The 22033-nt window shown below is 38.8% G+C and overlaps 1 protein-coding gene and 1 long non-coding RNA gene across 2 annotated transcripts in view; one reads left to right on the top strand and one right to left on the bottom strand.

Annotated features, from left to right (window-relative positions):
* PDE4D (phosphodiesterase 4D) overlaps positions 1-22033 on the top strand; it is a 651373-nt gene that overhangs the window by 102176 nt on the left and 527164 nt on the right. The window lies entirely within an intron of this gene.
* The window catches only part of LOC118156669, a 25666-nt gene continuing 17263 nt past the window's right edge, over positions 13631-22033 (bottom strand). Inside the window, exon 3 of the long non-coding RNA XR_004746370.1 lies at positions 13631-13769. This is a non-coding gene — a long non-coding RNA (uncharacterized LOC118156669). The remainder of the gene's footprint in view (positions 13770-22033) is intronic.

Below are 22033 nucleotides of genomic sequence, written 5' to 3'. Positions count from 1 at the left end.
AGAAAAAAAGTTTTTATTTATTTATTTTTCTTAAAAAATCTAATTAGAATTAAATATATGTTAATTAATTAGTTTGTGCCAACCCTGATGTCATTTACAGACAGCTGCCTTATGGCCTTTATCAGCTAGCAGGATAGAAAAGATACAATTAAGGAATAAATTCATTTGATGCTTCTTTGTTAATCATGCCTTCCCCCCACCCTGGTGTTCACAAGTACTAGGTCTCTGCTCATTTTCCCATTAGTTAACCATATGTTCATATTCTGTTTCTCACTGCATAACAGTTCTTTCTATGTTTCCAGTTTCTGTATGTGGCTCTATTTTAACATCAGTATTTCATCTAGTTTTGTTTCTCCGTGAACAATCCTTCTAAACTATAAACACAAAGTCGTTAAAAAAATTACGTCAAGTGCATTATTATAATGCTGAATCAATGAAAAGAAATGTAATAGTGAAACCCAAGTAAAAGTAATGGGGGACAGAAAATGTTATTTTGTCTCCAAGAGCACTGAAAACTAGCTGTGAAGCATCATATTTATTCTTTCAGTTTATGCAATTCATCCATCACAGTATCATTAAGGAAAAATATTAATAGTGGAATAAAGTAAATATCATATGGTTGAAAGTACTAATTATTCATAGAGCTGAATGCTATTCTTTCCCCTGAAACAAAAACTCTTCCTGATGAAAAGTACCTCTTGGCTTTACAATATGCCCTGAAGGTCTGCAAAAAGAAAATCCTCAGGGTTTGTTAGACTGCAGGTTGAAATATGTTTAAAAATTATTTATTGCTTTTGTCAAGGGTCTGGGAATGCATCTCAGTTGGCAATTTACAAACAAGAAAGGGGGCAATTTGTGATATGAGAAGATATGTCGTATGTGGCGTTGAAAACCCTATGTGCAGCTTTTCACAAAAGTCCATGCTGGGAATGGCTAAAGATGGATAAACACAAAATCTTCATCCCAAATGGCCAAAAATACCATTTTCTCACTTGTTGCTTCCTGGCTGCAATTGATTCCCCAACCTCCCTTTATGGGGTGGTTATAAAACCGATGCCAAAAGGATGGTCTTCCTTCCACACTTACCTTTGATTACTTTGCTGCTTTAATTGCTGTGTTCTACCTAAAAAGAGTTACTGCATGCTGGCTTTTAGTCAAGTAGTCTCAGCCAAAAAAAAACTAAATGGCTGGAAAACATGCAGCTACTAAAGGAGTTATGTAGAACAGATGGCAATCTCTACACTGATAGTAATGCTGTCCATGTGGTCTTATCTTTTCCCCTTCCAGCCTTATGTATGAGCTGATAAGAAAGGGGGAATCTTGTAAGTTAAAAAAATAAATACATATATATTTTGTGTACATGTGGTGTCTTTCGGGCTTTTCGAAAGCAGGTAAATAAGCAAAACCCTGTCTCTTTAACCAGTGACTGCAGACTTATTAATGACGTGGTCAATATTTTGAAGACAGCTGATTGACCAAAAAGAAAACCATTGCAATTGATCTTTTACCTGTTACAGAGACTGAACATCATAATCTTTGCATTTTGTTCAATCTGATAATGCTCAAGGACATAAGATACCTACAGATGTTGCTGGGTTTTTCAAGCATGCTCTTGCTCGCTGTTCTCTCCTTACTGCCAAGAGTAAGAAAACAAAATAAGGGAAGAATGCTGTTGTAGTGACTCCTGAAGCATTCCAGAGTGAACAACGATTTGCTAACACAAATTCCAGTAAATTGGTGTGCACCCTGGATCATGCATAGAGGATGACGACAACTACTTCAGCCTTTAGAACCTTTCCTTTCTGCCTTTGTCTGTCTCCCCTCTCTCCTCTGACCTGATTTTTTTAGGGCTTTAAAATAAACAGTAGTGTTGCAAAAGTCTTTTAAGAGAGGAAATTATCAAGACAAGGGAGTGCACAATTTGGCTTATTTGGGGTGGAGAGGATGAGCTTGGGTGTTAAAGATCAAGGGAAAATTTCAAATTGTAAAACTCAGAGGAGCAGCTGATAAAGACTTACACAAATCTCAGCAAAATAATGTTATTATGTTCTTTGCTACACAGCAGTCTTTATCCCAGGTCAGCAATCAGCATTATAAAAAAAAAATATCTATTTTTTTCTATGTAAGAATTCCTTTCTTGAGTGCTATAGAAACAAAAGTAAATTCATGACATCACCAAGGCAACGCAGAAATAACATTGTAAGCATCCTTTCATTAAGGGTGTCAGTATCTCTGAAATTATGGACTGGACAGAGTCAGTGGCAGATGTGTTTTAAGATTTGTATTATTTGGTTAATGATCAGAAGTTACAAGGTTCTCATGCAGGATGATTGTGTAGGAAAGACTGTAATTTGTTGGTTGGGTTAGTAAACAGGAGCAGAAAACAAAGACTCAAACTACAACCTGTATTTCTAACCATTTATCTTATTCATAAAGAACTAAAAAGTGCAAGTTTTTCAGAGTACCAGAATAGAATCCAGGAAGCTTGTCATTAGTAAAAGCAATAAAGGTAAGATACATGACTTAATGTGACACTTGATAAACACAATATGGGGGAAAAAGGCCACCTGTAGCTTCTTAGAGGAATGTTTCTTTAAAGTTAGAACTTCTTATTCACAGAATCACAGAATCATCTAGGTTGGAAGAGACCTCCAAGATCACCGAGTCCAAACTCTGACCTAACACTAGCAAGTCCTCCACTAAACCATATCACTAAGCCCAACTTCTAAATGTCATTTAAAGACCTGCAGGGATGGTGACTCAACCACTTCCCTGGGCAGCCCATTCCAATGCCTAACAACCCTTTCAGTAAAGAAGTTCTTCCTAATAGCCAACTTAAACCTCCCCTGGCACAACTTTAGCCCATTCCCCCTCGTCCTGTCACCAGGCACATGGGAGAATAGACCAGCCCCCACCTCACTACAGCCTCCTTTAAGGTACTTGTAGAGTGCAATAAGGTTACCTCTGAGCCTCCTCTCCTCCAGGCTAAACAGTCCCAGCTCCCTCAGCCGCTCCTCATAAGACTTGTTCTCCAGACCCTTCACCAGCTTCGTAGCCCTTCTCTGGACTTGCTCAAGCACCTCCATGTCCTTCTTGTAGCGAGGGGCCCAAAACTGAACGCAGTACTCGAGGTGCGGCCTCACCAGAGCAGAGTACAGGGGGACAATCACTTCCCTAGCCCTGCTATCCACACCGTTCCTTATACAAGAAAGGATGCTGTTGGCCTTCTTGGCCACACTGCTGGCTCATATTCAGCCGACTATCAACCAATACTCCCAGGTCCTTCTCTGCCAGGCAGCTTTCTAACCACACATCTCCCAGCCTGTAACTCTGTTTGGGGTTGTTGTGCCCCAGGTGCAGGACCCGGCACTTGGCCTTGTTGAACTTCATACCTTTGGCCTCGACCCATCGGTCCAGCCTATCCAGATCTTGCTGCAGAGCCTTCCTTCCCTTGAGCAGATCGACACACGTACCTAACTTGGTGTCATCTGCAAACTTACTGAGGGTGCACTGGACTGGACTGGATTGGTTATATAAAAACAACAAAATCTAATTAAAAATCCCTTTATAAGCCAAGGAGTGAAAGGGTAGAAGTCTGCAGACCTGTAAATGGTATGTGGTCAATATTTTGAAGACATTTTTGACTATGCATAAATGGATACCTGAGATCTAAAGTTTCATTTTTGCAAGTTTGCACATTTGCTACAATGTCTTAATTTTTGGAAAATGACAAAATTTTTAGTTATAAGACCAAGTTGTTAAAGTACCAGTTTCAGAGTAGGTAAAAATTTTGTCAGCACAGGCAGTGTTTGCATGGACAGAGATGAGCAATTTATCATGAGCTCTGCAATAAGGCACTACACATTTATGTGCAGATGTTGCATATTTTTTTTTGTCTCAGACCCATCCAAATATCTAGCAGTCCAGCTCCTTCCTCTTCTTTCTTGACAGTAAATTGAATTTTTAAACATGTTCCAAAATAAGAAATCTGTAGAAAAATAACTTTGTGATATTATTGTATGAAATAAGTTCAGTGAATTTATTGGCTGTTAGTAATTACACGTCAGCAGTTAATTGCCTGATTCTCAGGTGAACACAGCATGATCAGATGTTCCTGTCAAGGTGTTGAGTCATAGCCACTACTTGAGTCTCTACAGCACAGAACAGAAATCTGCATCTCTGTGCACATTCAATGCTCCCGGAAATTCAGAGCTTAAGCACTGAATTTGTGTTTTAAGAGCTGCAGAGACTTTTACAAGTGGACACAGAGCAGATACTATTGAAGTTCAAGAGCAGGCTTGGCTGCTGTGTACGTACCTCTATGGCCACAATCTTATTTTTTCATGCTGTTGCAGTTTCATGATGCCAGCCAAAGAAATTTAAATTTGTTAAATGTTAAAATTCGATGTTTTGAGTTCTGTGATCTGTGTATAAACAATAAGATTTGTGGTACAGTGAAGAATAGAAAGCAGTGAGGGGGACATATAGTATTTTAAGTGATTCCACCATTTTAGAAAGAGTAGCTTATATTTTGGCATCATAACACCATTTTTCTATGGACTAACTTCACCTACAATATATATATATATATATTTAAATAAATGCCTGATCAAAGTAATTTTTTTGATGCTTAAAATTATTTCTGTTTATTGCTTTGAAACAAAGGGATATTGAGTTTAAATATGCACAAAATGGACAGGAATTATCCTGCATATCCATGTCTCATTTTATTTTCTCCTTTGAAGCTAGATGTTACTGTGGTATGACCCCAATTCTATATTCTTCAGAGGGTGTTTTCCACTTTTAAGTTTTTGAATATTTGGAGAATGGAATCAATTGTGGAAGCTACTTGAAATTTTAGTTTTGGAGCAATCCTTCCTTGAGTCCTACACTTTCAGTTCTTAGGATAAATTGTTGATACATCATTGCCAAATTCAGCACATGTTGCAACTCTCACCACATGGCCTTTTATTAAAGGTAACAGGAAATGCAGCCTGAAAATAATTGAGGCTTTACAGGAGGACTCTTCAAATGATATGCCAATGAAACTTAGTAACATTGAATGGTTTTCCTTTGTTTTGTTGTTTAATTAACATGAATTTGGAAGTAGAGGAAAAAGTTCCCATTTTCAATGTGGCATGCCATGAAAGATGCATTCCAGCTTTCCTGCTTTCTTATTTCATTAATTGTAGAATCATAGAATGACTTGGGTTGGAAGGAACCTTAAAGATCATCTAACTCAACTCCACTGCAATAGGCAGGGATGCCATCCACTAGATCAGGTTGGCCGAAGCCCCATCCAGCCTAGTCTTGAACACCTCCAGGTATGGGGCATCCACAGCTTTTCTGGGAAACCTGTTCCAGTGCCTCACTACCCTTATGGTGAAGACTTGCCTCCTAATGCCTAGTCAAAATGTATCCTCTCTTAGTTTAAGACTATTCCCCCTTTTCCTATAATTATTTACCTAAGTAAAACGTCCTTCACCTTTTTCACAAGACCCCTTTAAATACTGAAAGGTCACAATGAGATCTGCCTGGAGCCTTCCCTTCTCCAGGCTGAACATCCCCAGCTCTCTCAGCCTGTCTTCATAGGAGAGGTGCTCCAGCACTCTGACCATACCTTTGTAGCTTTTTTCTGGACTCACTCAAACAGGTCCATATCCTTCTCATACTGGGTGTCCCAGAGCTGAATGTGGCACTTCAGGTGAGGCCTCACAAGAGAATCATCTCCCTCAACCTTTTGGTCACACCTCTTCTGATGCAGCCCAGGCTGCAGTTGGACTTCTGGACTGCAAGCGCACACTGCTGGCTCATGTTGAGCTTTTCATCCACCAGGACCCCCAAGTCCTTCTCTTCAGGTCTGTTCTCAGTGAGTTCTTCTCCCATCCCAGTCTGTTCTCTTGTCTGGGATTGCCCCAACCCAGGTGCAGCACCTTGCACTTGGATGTGTTGAACCTCATGCAGTTCACATGGGCCCATTTCTCCAGACAGTCCTGGTCCCTTTGGATGGCATCTCTTCCTTTTATTGTATCAAATGCACAACTCAACTTGGTGTCATCTGCAAACTTGCTGAGGGTGCACCTGATCCCATTGTCTATGGGATCCCATTGTCTCCCCAGAGCTTTCTGTTCTCCAGGCTGAACAACCCCAACTACCTCAGGCTGTCTTCATAGGAGAGGTGCTCCAGCCCTCTGAGCATCCTCATGGCCCTCCTCTGGGCTCACTATAATACATTTATGCCCTTTTTGTGCCGGGGGCCCCAGAGCTGAACTCAGGACTCCAGGTGGGGTCTCATTAGAGTGGAGAAGAGGGGGACAGTCTCCACCCTTGTCCTGGTGGTCATACTTTTTTGAAATGCTTCTTTTTCCACCCAGCTGGTACTTTTGCTGGTACATCATCCCAACCCATGTGTAGGTCCTGGGTGCACTTGTGTTTGCTGAACTTCATGAGGTTCCTATGGACCTACCTCTCACCCACACCTCTGGATGTGTTGTCCTTTCCCTCAAGTGTGTTGTACACAAGTTTGGTGAGGGTGCACTCAATCCCACTGTGCACGTCACCAACAAAGATGTTAGATAGTACTGGTCCCAGTACCAACCACTGAGAAACAGCACTCATCAGTGGTCTCCAGCTGGACATGGAGCCATTGACTACAGCTCTCTGAGTGTGACCATCCAGCCAATTATTTTTACATTTATGAACCCATCAATCAAATCCATGTCTCTCCAATTTAGAGACAATAATGTTGTGCAGGGACAGTGTCAAATGCTTTTCACAAGTCCAGGTAGATGATGTCAGTTACTCTTCCCTTACCCACCAATGATGTAACCCTGTTTCAGAAGACCACCAATTTTGTCAATTTGCCTCAGTGAAGGCATGCCAACTGTCACCAGTCACCTCCTTATTTTCCATGTGCCTTAGCACAATTTCCCAGAGAATGTGCTCCACGGTCTTGCCATGCACAGAGGTGAGGCTGACTGGCCTCTAGCACCCTGGGTCTTATTATTTTTTAATTCTTTTTAAAAATGGGGGGTTATATTTCTCCTTTTCCATTCAGTGGGACCTTCACTGGACTGCCACAAGTTCTCCTATATCATGAACAGTGTCTTAGCAACTTCATCTGCCAGTTGCCTCAATATCCTTGGATTCATCTCATCAGGTCCCAGGTATGCTTTAGGTATGCTGTTCAGATGCACAGGTCGGGAGCTTTTGTTTCCCAGTGTCTGAGAAATCTCCAGGGCATTACAGACGATATGAGGTGGGAGTGTGTGCTTGTCTGTGCTGAGCAAGTAAGGATTCTGGGCTCCTGCTTAAAGTCACATTCCTATATTCAGACAATGAGTATCTGCTACTTTGTCTTCACTGATGTGTTAGAAAGTTCTGTTTCTCTTTCCCCTTCTTTCCCATCTGCTTTCTGACATATCGTTTTCCTTCTGGGCTTTAATTTTAAATGGTTGCAAAGCTACTGGTTGGGGAATAGGAAAATAAATGGTCCTAAGGAATTTTTCCTTTCCTTTTTTTCCCAGCTTGAAGTGTTAATTTTTCAGCAATGTCTACACATTTAGACTTTCAATGCTGTGGAGAAACTGTATTGGCTAAATATGTTTGTCCTTTTATTAACCTGGGCATCTCTTGTAATGCCATCAACCCTTTGGGGAGGTTGTGTCTGGAAACTACAAAAAAACAACAACAACAACAAAATTATGGCTATGTTCTGAAAAAAATCTTCTTAGTCTGATAAATTTAAACTAAGAAACTAAGAATACAGCTGGATACAGCTTTTATGAGGAGAGTAAATGTTTGTTTGTTTGTTTGTTTTAAGATTCAGATTTGCTTGTAATGAAATTTGTTGATCCGTGTGTGGAAATCTGGACTTTACTCCTAATAAATGATTTACTACCTACTTATGGGACTTAAGTTCTGTTATAGCAAACAGTATATAATTAACGCAGTTTTTAGCTAGACTGCTTCCTCTTCTGCAAGGTTCTTCAAAGTACTTGGCTTTACAGTTTATACTCGAAGTTGCTTCTGGAAAGGGTAAATTAGAGTGTAAATTGATGCAAATTTTTCCTTAAAGATAAAGGTTCTGGAGAATTCTGTATGTTGGGAAAATAGCTCTCCCTTCTCCACCACGTCTCAAATTATTTTTCTGAAGAAAAATAAAAAACAAACACAAAAAAACTGTTTTTGTAAGTGATACTATTGTACTTTGTTTTGTAAGGGTACTCCTTTCAGTAGTGTTGGTCTTCACTGATGCAATGATTGATGCAATGAAAGACATTGCAGAGCTCTTAAACTACACTGTTGGTAGTATTCAAAGGCATTTCAGAAAATGTCTTTGGTAAAATTAGAAGATATGTCTCTTCTGTATATCATAAAGGTCTCTTTTGGAATATCTTTCAATCAAGTGAAAGCAGTGCAATGTAATGAAAACTTTCCCTTCAGGGAAGGAGATATATTTTTTTAGAGTGTGTTTTTACCTCTGGCAAATTTCTCATGTTTCTGTCTACTGAAAGCTGACTTTGTTTACAACTTTGAGTTATTCAACTTTTTTCACCACTCTTACAAAACTGGTTATGCAGACACATTACAGCTTTTGGCTTTGGCCTGAGTAATTTTATTCCTTCTTTCCTCTTTATCTTTGAACCTCCCTTTTCCACACAAGTTCAGTACGTTCCCATCTTTGAACAAATCTTTGGTCAGCAACTTTTGTTTTTATTTTCAGTTGATAAAAATAAAACACACCATGGGAAAGATAATCACATCCTAATTTGAAATGAATTCATCTAGCTTTTTATACTCCTAAAATTCAAAATGTTAACGGTTAGCTCAGTAGACCTAGTCAACTGTGGGGAATTGCAGAGCAGTCATGTATTCTACAAAATGTAGTCTCTCTCCCTAGTTACAAATGTTCTTACAGATTTTCTTTTCTGTACTATTCTTTGCTTAATTTTTTATATTCAATGAGGTCTTCAGGATTTATTATCTAAAATAAAGTAACAAAACTAATGACATCCATCATAAAACCAGACATGAGACAATTACAGTATGCTCTGATACTGGCACTTCAGTTTTGATATTAAAATGTTTTAACATGCAGATTTTAACTTCAGAGTCTCTTCCTTGTTAGTAAGCCATACAAAGAACAACATTTCACCAAGATGGAGGAGAAATGTGGTCTGTTTTTGGGGGCTTTGTCCTGTTTTTTTTTTTTTTGTTTTGTTTTTGTTTTTGTTTTTGTTTGTTTGTTTGTTTTTTTTTTGTTTTTGTTTTTGTTTTTGTTTGTTTGTTTGTTTGTTTGAGGGATTTATCTTTATTCCCTCCCCCTTCCCAGGTGAAATGACCTAAATTACATGAGTTTAGATTCTGGAGTCAGCTGATGCAAAGTATGACAATTTGGGACAATTTTTAATGAGCAGCAAAATATACTTAGGAGAGTTTTAGTTCCAAATGAGTGTTACGTTGCTGGAGATAGTCATGAAATACACTAGTGAATGTGCTTGGGGGAGATTTTAGGTGCACTTTCTCCGTATGTAGCAAGTAACATTTATCCTTAATGTTCAAGAGCACTGAATTCAGCTTTCATAACAGCATGAGAGCTAGCACTCATGAAAAAGGTTCTTGTCCATCAGAACCATTATTTGTAATGCCTTGTGAACCTTGATGGTATTTTTGACAAATCCTCACTTGCCTGCTGTACATCTCGTTTAATGTCTGAAAGAGACAAAGTGGTGATGCTTTGGGTCTCTAGTAAGACAATGTAGATGGGTTTATGAGAGGTAAAATGGACTGTAAAATTGTGATGTTTAAAACTGAAGAACTTTCTTTTATACATACAGAGTAGAAAAGCTCTATGTAGATGTGCAATCATTATTGAGAATTAGTAAGGAGAAAAAGTGAACAGAAAAAATGTTTTTCTACAGTTCTCACCAATGGCAGTTATAGTTTACAAGGAACAGTTAAAAGCACAAGGACACAGATTAGAAAGAGCCCAGAGGAGCACTACAAGGATGATCAGAGAGCTGGAGTACCTCTCCTATGAAGAGGGGCTGAGAGAGTTGGGGTTGTTCAGCCTGGAGAAGAGAAGGCTCTGGAGAGGCCTTACAGCAGCCTTTCAGCACCTAAAGGGGGCCTGCAGGAAAGCTGGGGAAGGACTCTGTGTCAAGGGGTGGAGTGATAGGACAAGAGGAATGGCTTTAAATGGAAAGAGGGGTGATTTAGATTAGACATTAGGAAGAAGTTTTTACTGAGGGTGGTGAGGCACTGCCACAGGTTGCCCAGAGAAGCTGTGGATGCCCCATCCTTGGAGGTGTTTGAGACCAGGCTGGATGGGGCCTTGGCCAACCTGGTCTGGTGGGAGGTGTCCCTGCCCATGACAGGGGGCTTGGAACTGGTTGACCTTTAATGTCCCTTACAACCCAAACCATTCTGTGAGTCCATGATTCTATGAAAAGACCATTAATTTAAAAACAACTATGCCAGGTGAAAATGAGGGTTCATTTATCCAAATATCATGTCTCCTAAGCATTCATTAAGAAGCTTCCATGGATATGAATGAACACGCCAAGTCTCTCCTTGAAGTCACATTAACGTTAGTAACCTGTAACAGTCTTGGCAAGAGTTCCCACAACCAGATCTGTGTAGTCTGTCTTTCCTTTTCCTGTTTTGAACCTTACTCCTGCCATCTTCGTCTGATGACCCTTCCCCCAGTTCCTTTTTTAAAATTTTATTTTGAAGAATGAATATATGGATAAACGTCAGCCAGTTCAGTGACTTTCAATGGAAGAGTGGAGGTTTTGGCTAGATATAAGGAAAACATTTTTCATTGAGGATAAAAATGATAATAATGATGATTTTATTTAGCATCTCTTTGCAAAGAAGCTTTTCTGCACCTTGCATCATCCTTGTTACCCATCTCTGAACCTCTCTGATTTCTATAAAGCTCTATTTGAAATGAAGGTAGGCCAGAACTACATGCCATGATTCAAAATGCTCCTGAAGCACATATTTATACAGTGGTATAATGTTGTACTCTGTTTCATTTCCTATTCCTTTCCTAAAATGTCAAACATCTGTTTTTTTTTTTTTTTTGTTTTGTTTTGTTTTTAACCTTTGCTGAACAATGAGCTTATGTTTCCATGGAGTGTTAACTCCACAGTCTCCTGAGTTGTTCGGTAAATTCAGAACTCTTGATTTATATGTAAAATCAGATCTTTTGTTCTCAAGTGCATCACTTTTTATTAGGATGTATTATATTTCAGCTGCTATTTTATTGTCTGGTCATTCAGTCCTGTGCCTGTGTTCTGCTCTTCTTCACAGCTAGCTGTTAATTTTAGTACTGTTACCTAGTGTTGTTGTTTAACGCGGCTAGCAGTTTAGCAATACCTCCCACCTCCCTCCCAGCCAACCACCCCATATTAATTGCTGAGCACAACACCACATGGTATGGGACATCCCTTTGGCCATCCTGGGACAGCTGTCCTGGCTGTGTTGCCCCCCAGCTCCTGGTACACACCCAGCCTCCTCACTGGCAGGGCAAAATAAGAAGCAGGAGAGTCCTTGGTTCTGTGCAAACACTGCTCTACAAAAGCTAAAACATCATTGTGTTATCACCATTATTCTCATCCTAAATCCAAAACACAGCACCGTGCCAGCTACTAGGAAGAAAATTAATTCTATCCTAACTGAAACCAGGACACCTAGTATCATTATCAAACTTTCTCATCATATTGTTCAGTGTTTTTATTGACTGTTTAGAAGCTCACTGAATAGCACATATCTAAGGGCACATTCCTATGGAGCTCCAGTGCTACAAAGATACTGGAGAGACTAGACAGGAAGATGTATGAGGAGCGATGAAATCACTTGGTTTGTTCAGCATAGAAAAAAGGTCACTGAGGGGAGGCCTCATTATGGCCTACATGAGGGGTATTGGAGGTGCAGACACTGACCCCTTCTCTCAGGTGACTGGTGATAGGACCCGAGGGAACGGCATGGAGCTGGGACAGGGGAGGGTCATGCTGGGTGTTAGGAAAAGATTCTGTGCCCAGAGGGTGGTCGGGCACTGGGACAGGCTCTCCAGGGCAGTGGGCACAGCACTGAGCTGCCAGAGTTCAAGAAGCATTTGGACAACACTCTCAGACACATGGTCTGAGTTTTGGGTGCTCCTGTGTGGAATCAGGAGTTGGACTCAGTGATTCTTGTGGGTCCCTTCCAACTCGAGATATTCTGTGATTCTGGAATCTTATTCCAAGGCAGAGACTGATGACTTACACCTATCTTCTGTTTCATAGAACCACAAAATGGTTTGGGTTGGAAGGGAGCTTAAAGATAAGATTGCCCAAAGCCCTAACCAGTAAGGCCTTGGACACTTCCAGGGATGCGGCATCCACAACTTCTCTGGACAGGCACTGAACTGTTCCTCTGCCTCAACACCATCATGGAGAATAATTCCTTCCCATTGTCTAATCTAAATCTGCCCTCTTTTTAGTTTAAAATCATTACTCCTTGTCTTGTGACTACAGGCCGAAGTAAAAAGTTTCTCCCTCTTTTAAGTGTTGAAAGGTTTCAATAAGGTCTTCCTGAAGCCTTCACTTGTCTAAGACAAATAATCACTACTCTCTCAGCCTGTCTTCATAGGAGAGCTGCTCCAGCCCTCTGATCATCCTTATGGTCCTTCTCTGGACTCATTCTAATAAGTCCATGTCCTTCTTGTGCCTGGTGACCCCAAAGCTGAACACAGGATTCCAGGTGGGGTTTCATGAGAGCAGAGCAGAGGGTGACTGACAATCACTTCCCTTTACCTGCTGGCCATGCTTCTTTTGATCAACCCAGGATATGGTTGCCTTTCTGGGCTGCAAGCACACATTGCTGGCTCATGGTGAGTTTTTAATCTACCAACACCCCCAGGTCCTTCTCCTCAAGGCTTCTTTCAGTGCATTCCTCACCCAGCTGGTATTTATGCTTGGGATTGTCTCAACCCGGGTGCAGGACCTGGGTGCACCTGGTCTTGTTGAACTGAGGTTTGTACAGGCCCACCTCTCAAGTGTGTTAAGGTCCCTCTGGATAGTATCTCATCCCTAGTATTGACCACACCACACCGTTTGGTGTCATCTGCAGAATTTTTGAGGTTGCACTCAATCCCACGATGCATGTTGCTGACAGAGATGTTAAATAGTACTGGTCCCAATACCAACCTTTGAGGAACAGCACTCATCAGTGGTCTCCAGCTGGACATGGAGCCATTGGAGAGAGACTCAGAGAGTTGTAGAAGTGTAACCATCCAGCCAATTATTTTTACATTTATGAACCCATCAATCAAATCCATGTCTCTCCAATTTAGAGACAATAATGTTGTGCAGGGACAGTGTCAAATGCTTTTCACAAGTCCAGGTAGATGATGTCAGTTACTCTTCCCTTACCCACCAATGATGTAACCCTGTTTCAGAAGACCACCAATTTTGTCAATTTGCCTCAGTGAAGGCATGCCAACTGTCACCAGTCACCTCCTTATTTTCCATGTGCCTTAGCACAATTTCCCAGAGAATGTGCTCCACGGTCTTGCCATGCACAGAGGTGAGGCTGACTGGCCTCTAGCACCCTGGGTCTTATTATTTTTTAATTCTTTTTAAAAATGGGGGGTTATATTTCTCCTTTTCCATTCAGTGGGACCTTCACTGGACTGCCACAAGTTCTCCTATATCATGAACAGTGTCTTAGCAACTTCATCTGCCAGTTGCCTCAATATCCTTGGATTCATCTCATCAGGTCTCATCGACATGCACATTCAGGTGCCTTAGATGGTCTTGAACCTGATCATTCTCTCAGTCCATGCCTTTTTTTGTCCTTTAAATAATTGGTTATTTATGCAAAGTCCTCTTCTTATTTCATTATCATTCTAGTTTCCTCAAAAGCCTTGGCAGTAAATCTGTGAGTCCAAGCAGTTTATTAACTAAATAAGAACTATGTGACCCCTTTCAAATGCTTTTATTAGATTTGTGTGGCATGATCCCACTTAGAAAAGATTAAGTGGCTATTTTCTAGAGTAATTTTCTCAAAATATCCATTATTTCTGTTTTTGATTTTTATGTGTTTGTATTGTATCTGTAGATTTATTTAATGTGATTTTCTGTTATGACTGACGTTACATTTTCTGTTCATTTCCATCTAGTTGTATTTCTTGCAATCTGGCAAACAAGGAAAGACTGAAAGGAGATTAATATTCCAAAATTAAGTCCCCAGTCTATAAAGTGTTCAGTGATGCAGAAAAGCTGTTGTGTTCAGAGCAGATAGATGTATGAATGGGGGGACTGTGCTGTAAGAAGTCAAATAAATAAATTATTTCCTTAGCTTTTGTAATATATTAAGGGTAAAACCTGTATATATTTTAGTATGATAATAGTGCCTTGGAGGAACATTCCTTTCATTTCATTCCTTGCTATTTCTTAAATCAAAACTTCAGACACTTCTCTCTGGCAAATCCAACAGACAGTTGTGTGTATTCTGGAGAGAAAATACTTCAATACCTTTCGAATGTTGTTGTATTCAAGTTCATTCTGATTTCAGCTCTAATACTTCCTTTAATAGTACTCCTGGCTGTTGATTTATTGATGTCTTGTTTTTATTATTTTTATAGATGATTATGACTGGATTAGGAACTTTTTACTGACAATCATTTTCTTAGGCACAGTATTTTTCCATGACAGTACTCGAGTTCTAGTTTATGAAAGTAATAAGAAATAATCTGGATTAGCAGAAGTTTATTTAACTGTCCTTTTAAAATCAATTTAGGCTTTTTATTTTCTTATTATAAGTGTACATCTAGACTTTGACTATATAGAACATAATGTAAACTAGATTCCAGTCATATGGCAGGCTTCTGCATGTAGGAATAAACACCTTCATTTACCATTAAGTGCTAAATTTCAAAGCTAATGCAATTATACAGAATATAAGAACAGAACAAATCTGTAGAGAATTGTGCTAAATCAGGTTTAGAATTATTAACACAATATGCATTGTCTACAGTGTGCTAAAGACTGAACATTGTCTTTTGATTAAGAGTGTTTCTCCAGTGGTAACAATACTTCGTAACAAAATCAAGTCATAGAAGATTTAAAAGATATGTGCCTACTGAAAAGGGATTCCTTTCTTATGAACAACAGGGTCAATTTGTTATACAGCAAATCCCCATAGCATGAAATATTGCAGTGAAAATATCAAAACTCTTGAAATTATTATAGTAAGTATTGTAGTCATTAACAAGCAGAACTAATTTACAAGATGAAATCATAAATATCATATGTAGGGTATATATATTATATTTACTATTATATATTTCCTTTTTGGTGGGGAAATCCTTTTCTGAGTGTGATATGTCACATTCAGATAAGCTATGGCCATTTTTAATGTTGGCAGGAAATCCTCTAAGTGATTCAAAATCAGACTTATGACTGTGTTATTTATAATGTAGTGCATGACTATAAACCAAACTTTTTGTTGATAAAGTCCCTAAAGCGTTCATGAATGCTGACTCCATATGCCAGCACATCCCTCTTTAGATTAATAATTGCAGCAAGGTTTTAAAAGGATGTGCCAATCTAATTTCTCATGTACTGCATTTCCTGGCAAATAGATACAGGGACTGAAAAACTGCTGGGAATTTGTTTCTCCTATCGCAGATAGGAGTCAAACATCAGAGGAGTTCAATTAATTTCTGTTTTACAGAAGCAATTAATTTAGGATTAGTTACAATTCTGACTAGGTTGAAAGGAGATGGAACCTTTGCCATTGGCTTCACTGGGAGGACTTGAGCTGATATGCATCATTCGTTACTGTTACATAGCCCCTGGTGAAAATCATAGGTTCCTAGAGCCAGGGTAGAGATGTAGGAAATGCATAATTTGCTTACTGGACCTAATCTTGAGTTATTCATTGCAAACTGGTAAATGATTTATCAGGTCCTACTGTTCTGTTTTGGAAATATGATTTACCACTGATTTCTCAGGTGGAAAACCACCAGAATTTAGCTAAAAGTGTACTTAACATCTTGGTAAAGCCTTTTTCTGACTAAAGATCTTTATAAACAGACATAAATATGCAAGCATCAATACTATTTTATTTTAATTGTTTTATTTCCCTTTTCAGTTTCTCAGTGTGAGTTGCTTTCCACTTGTTTTTTTTTTTTTTTTTTTTTTTTTTTTCTCAAGCTGTCATTAAATATTGCTAAGCCAAGATGCATTATGGCAGATTCCAATACTCTTCTTCCTCTTGTTGTTAGAAAGAACAAAAGGGGCAGTATGGCTGTTGCTGCTCTCACTGCAAGTTTCCTGCTTGACAGAAGCATCTGATATTCATTGGGTCAGAGCACCATGTTGCATTGCAATACTATTGTTTTGGCTGCAGCAGCTATTTGGAGCTACACTCTCTTTTAAGGAAAATGCAAAAAATAGGAAAAATGTGGGATAAATCGAAGCATACCATTGCTATAAATAGTATATTATACTATTAGACTCCCTGGTCTTATATTAGCATAATTTCCTACAACTTCTGGATCGGAGGTCAGAATCTGTCCCTTGTTTTTCAAATCTGCTAATTTCAGTTTTGCCAATAATCAGGAGTTTGAGTAATGGCATACTTATTTAGAGGTATTACATAATCACAGATGAAGACAGTGAATGAGCAAGGTTAAGTATTTCCAACCACGAGTGATTGTCTTCAGTGCCATTACAGATACTCGATAGAATTGTTAGATGAGACTTCAAAAACAAACAAACATATACCTCATAAATACACCTCGTATAAACTCATATACCAAAAATAAGCATGTGAATGATTAAAAACTATGATTAAATGATTAAATGAATGATTAAAATTAAAAACTATGTATTTTTGATTTGAAATGTGTGCTGGCTATGTAGCAGAATGACTGTAAACAAACCAAGACAGTCTTAAAGAGTTTGTAAAGTAACTTTATCATGACAATAAATAAGAGAAAGAAATAAGAGAAGGAAAGGAAACAGTTGTGAACGGGTACAAGTACTGTGGTATTTATGATTCACTTCACAGTTTGAGTATCCCTTCAACACATTTCGACACTGAGATTGTTAGAGCAATAGATATAGAAATGTAAAGCTAGACAAAAGCAATAAGAAACCTTTACAGGTAGATAGTACAGCAAAATTTCTGCAGTTTACTGTTTGCATGTCAAAATTCATTTTTGATGACTGTATGAGTTTTTTCCTAAAAACAAACAAGCAAACAAACAAAAAACAGTTTTAGTTGGATCAGAATAGAATCTGAGAAAGTGCCCTGGTACAGAGATCTTGATTTTTTTATTATTATTTTTTTATTCTTAAAGAAACACTTTTGGTTGCCTATTTGCAGGTTGGTTTTGCTTCAGATTTGTTTGAAATCTAGCTGTTGTCTAACTCTCCATATTTCTGTTTGATCTGAGACTGTTCATCTCTATATACCAGTAGGCACTTGATTGTTTAAGCACTGGTGCAAGAAATACCTTATATTAAATTCACATCCCCATTGTCAGACCATTGCATTTCAAAGTTACAACCCAGGATAATTTAATATGTTGAGTTTAGTTTTAAGGTCACGGTCACTAAACTTTGGTTTCCTGTATCTATTACTGAGATCACAGAGTGCTTCAGTATTCGGAGCTGCTGGTACATCTTGTCCTGTTGAATGTAATCTAGAAAAGCTGTTCTAACATTGTGGTAATGTCTTTTTATGGCATTGGAATAAATATAAGATAGAAACAGGAAATTATGTTCAACTTTTATTTGAAGATGGATGAGGACAATCTGGAGAGAGTTCAGCACAGGAAGAGCCAGAAGTGTGGTCAGGGGGCTGGAGTAAATAACATCCAAAAGAGAGGCTTAGAGAGATGGGCTGGTTTGGCCTGGAGAAGGTTCAGGCACAAGGGGAGATAACTTCAGCCTTTCACAAGCTAGACAGCGCTTGTAAAGAAGGAAGAGACAGATTCTTCTCAGAGGTGTACAGTGAAAGGTCAAGAGGTAGCAATCATAAAGCGTTACACTTGTTGGGCAAAGGGGAAAAAGTCTTCCTTGTGAACGTGGACCAGCACTGGAAAGGGTTGTGCAAGGAGGCTGGGTTCTCAAAAGGCAGACTGTGTCCAAATTCCACCTGAACGACTAGACCCAGATTTGAAGCCAGCACTGCTTGATGTCAAAAGGATGTCAAACTAGATGGCTTGCAGAGATATTTTCCAACTTTATTTATTTATTTATTATTATTATTTTTTTCCCTAGTTATCTCTTTTTTTTCATTTGCTCATTTTCTGTATTGATGTGACCCACTAAAGGGTATCTGGTTACAATGTAAGAGCACTGATGCCACAGTTGGACAACGTGTCCATAGTCTGTGGATTTGGGCAAGGGTGTGTATGTCCATCTCATTCAGTCCACTTCAGTTGATCTGTTGTCACTGTACAGAACTGAACCTGGATGTTTTCTTTGTCTCTTGAGGCACATGATTATTTCCAGTGTATAAGTGGTAATTAGTCTTTGCTCTAGCAGTTGGTTAGGAGAGCAATCAATGCATGAAGTGCCACTGGACACAGAGGGAAGAGAACAAGCAGTGCAGGTCAAGAACAAGCAGTGCAGGTCAAGTGTGGCATAATGTCTCCTCGTGGTATCTCAACTGCTGGCTCAGATCATTGTGCTCAGTGCTGAGCAAAGGGACACTGCAGCCAGGCCTTACTGCATGGGATAATATCCAGCAGACATGGGTGGCATGAGTAGAGTAAATAGGAAGCTTTATTATGAAAGCACAATGCAGTTAATAAGGTTACTACTGTGCTCTCTGAAACAAAGCCATAGAAAATCAGCTCCATGTTAGAGAAGAGTGACATACAATATCTGTTACAAAAGCCCTTCAGTCTGTTAACAGGATATTAGAGAGTAAGACATGGATAGATCCATTTCCCCTGGCACAGCAGGGTGGGAGGAAAGGAAGGCAGAAAACCAGTCATGAAGGCCCAGAAACATCCCACAGTTGGTTCTCCTTACATAGACAAGTTCTTCATGGATTTCCCACCTGTGGTATAGCCCTGCTATTCAAATGTTGCCTCATTGATCATTTCTATGTTGAAAAATGAGGAAGTTCTTGTCTTAAGTAGAAATGCAGAAAAAAATAATAACGTGTAATGGACTGCAAGGTCTGTGGAGAGTAAGATTTGTTCTTACCATATGTATACTGTACAAATATATATATACTGAAATATCAAGAACAAGATAGAGAATGATTGCCAATATATGACATCTGAAAGAATACTGTATACTTAAGTCTTTTAAAATTCAACAAAATGTGAAAGGAATTTTCTTTTAAGAAAGTGGCTTTTCAACAGTTGTTAGTTTCAAAACCATTTCTAAACAGCATTTTGAAGAGATTTCAGGATTATTTTAAGCTATTCAATGGCAATCCAAAATGGCAAGGCTTGCACTGGAATGCTGTTTTCATGCTTGAAGAAGCCTGAGGGTCTTAAGCTTTTCTGTCTTGTGCTGGAAAGTTGTTCAAAATAGCTCTTAATACCTGGGACAGAATGAAGAGATGAGGGAATAAACTTTCTTCTGCCTCACCACTGTAATGTTTCCTCAGATCAGATCAGTAGTTTATTTCTTTTACTAATATATGCTGTGTGACTGGAGATTAAGTCTAAAAACAACTGATACACTCAGAGAACTACTGGATAAAGAGACTTTTGATTCCAATTCACCAGCATGGATCCAAGCAAAGCATTTTGTTTTTCTTTAGGTTTCTTTGCAAATTAAAGACATCTTTATATGAGGGAAGTATAATATAAAGACCTAAACTAGGAATTGCAGAGCTACTTAATACTGATTGGAATTACCGTGTTCTTGAAAGCAGTGCAGGTGCTTCTGAAAAGGCAAAATGTAAATGAAGGAAATATATTCCAGAATAATGAAATTATGCTTGTAATCTTTAGTTGATTTTAAAAGTACTTTTTGTGTATGTGTGTGGTTATTGCATCTGTGTCATAGGTATGTATGTATGTAGCCTTTTTAATATACTTAGATTCCCAAGTCAGAGGAGTCCACATGGTATACAACACAGCAGATATCAGAAATGCATACTGTATTTTATGTCTGTTGTGTCTTCCCGTATATTAGCTAGTGTATAAATGAAAAATGACTACATTTGCTATTACTGAAGGAACAAAAGTAGGACACCACTGTTAATATTATGTAGGCAAACCTGAAATAACCTGTACAGCACTTATAGATAAATCCTGCTGCTATCCAGAGATTGATGAGTCACTAGTGGTTGTTGTCAGCTTTTAACGACTACATTATTGGAACTTAAGTATTTGGTTTCTTGAAGTGGTGCTAGTAGCTGTGGATGGAGAAATTGCATTTCTCTGCTCGACTGCTAAAACTTGCACATGGGTGGTATTGTTAAAATAGTGGATTAACATATCTGACTTTGTTTTCATGATTTCTTCTGGTTTAGTCTTCAATGAGACTGTGAAGTCTTTTTGTTTCCTGGTACAGTTCCCATATCACTTTTGAGAGGAGACTTTTGTGGGCAGACTTACGACTAGTGACCTGGTAAAGACTTATCTCCTGACACAGTCCAGCATGGAGCTTTCTGTAAAGGACAAACAAATGAAATCAAGGTTGCTACCACAATCTGTGCATTGGTTTACCCAAGAAAACTCTATTCTTAAGAGCAGAGTGGAAGCAAGATGTGTACATTGTGCTTGCACTGCTGATTTGTCCTGGATCATCGGTTGTCCTATAATAGTAATAGTGGGATACATATGTAATGGAAGATGAGTGGATGATTTAATAAGAACATTTTTTGAAAGTCCAAACTGAAAGAAGAAAAGGAAATCAGAAGAAACAGTGTCCTGAGAGCTGTGCAAGACTAGCAAAGCAAGAGTTGGTGGTGGTTACATGTCTATGAGAAAGCCTTTCAGCCAATAAAGGGAAAAGCATAAACAGATGTGGTGTGAAGCTGGGGAACACAGAGGAAGAGTGGTAACCAAAAACTCAGTGGAACATTCCTAATGAAATAAAACATACAATGTTACGAAATAAAACAAACAGAGGTTTCTGAAGTCCAGTAAAGAAAAATGAAATACCTGAAATGCTCAGAAATTTTGCTCCTCTATTTGTCCTTTTTCTGCTTATGCAGCATGCATAGAGAGAGTGACCGTGTCATCACTTACTTCATTGATGCTGAGAATCAAATAAGCTATCTCTTCAGTGGACTGCTAATCCTTCTGTTGCTCCTTTTGCGTGAGAATTCAAGAGAAAAAGCATGAAATAGACCTGTGAAAAATCCTCATAAATTCTCTGAATTTTCATTTTCCGTTTTAGTATCTTGTTACAAACACAGATATTTTAAAAACATACAAAATGTATCATTTTTGGGTTCTGTATGTTTTTCAGATGGGCAACAGTCAGAGGCTGAAATAGTATTTTGCAAGTCTATTTGAAATATTTTGCTTGACAGTTTTTTATTACTGGGCAGGCCTGAACAAGACTGCATTTTCATGACAGACCTTTAAAAAGGATCTTTAATAATTCATCCTTTCCTACCCTCATTACTTTAAGAGCTAGAAAACTTTCCTACACAAGTGGACTTCAATTAGTTTGATATTCTTGCCAGTATGTCTCTATTCTGAAAGGATAATCAGTTATTACTTTTTTCTTCAGCTGTCCACTTGTAGGCAATCCTACAAATAAAATAAAAGTACTCCTATTTATAGTATCACCAAGGGAAATACTGATTTAATATAATAAATTTTAACTAATTTGCATTCAAAATTTCAAAATGAAATATTTCAGAAAGACAAGAAAGGAGAAAAGAAAAAAGCAATGGAAAGCAAGGGAAGGGAAGGGAAGGGAAGGGAAGGGAAGGGAAGGGAAGGGAAGGGAAGGGAAGGGAAGGGAAGGCAAGGCAAGGCAAGGCAAGGCAAGGCAAGAGAAGGCAAGGGTAGGGAAGGGAAGGGAAGGGAAGGGAAGGGAAGGGA

Source organism: Oxyura jamaicensis, chromosome Z (assembly GCF_011077185.1).
Source record: "Oxyura jamaicensis isolate SHBP4307 breed ruddy duck chromosome Z, BPBGC_Ojam_1.0, whole genome shotgun sequence".
Lineage (NCBI taxonomy): Eukaryota > Metazoa > Chordata > Aves > Anseriformes > Anatidae > Oxyura > Oxyura jamaicensis.
The sequence above is the reverse complement of the archived record's forward strand: the minus strand, read 5'-3'. Positions and strand labels throughout refer to the sequence as shown.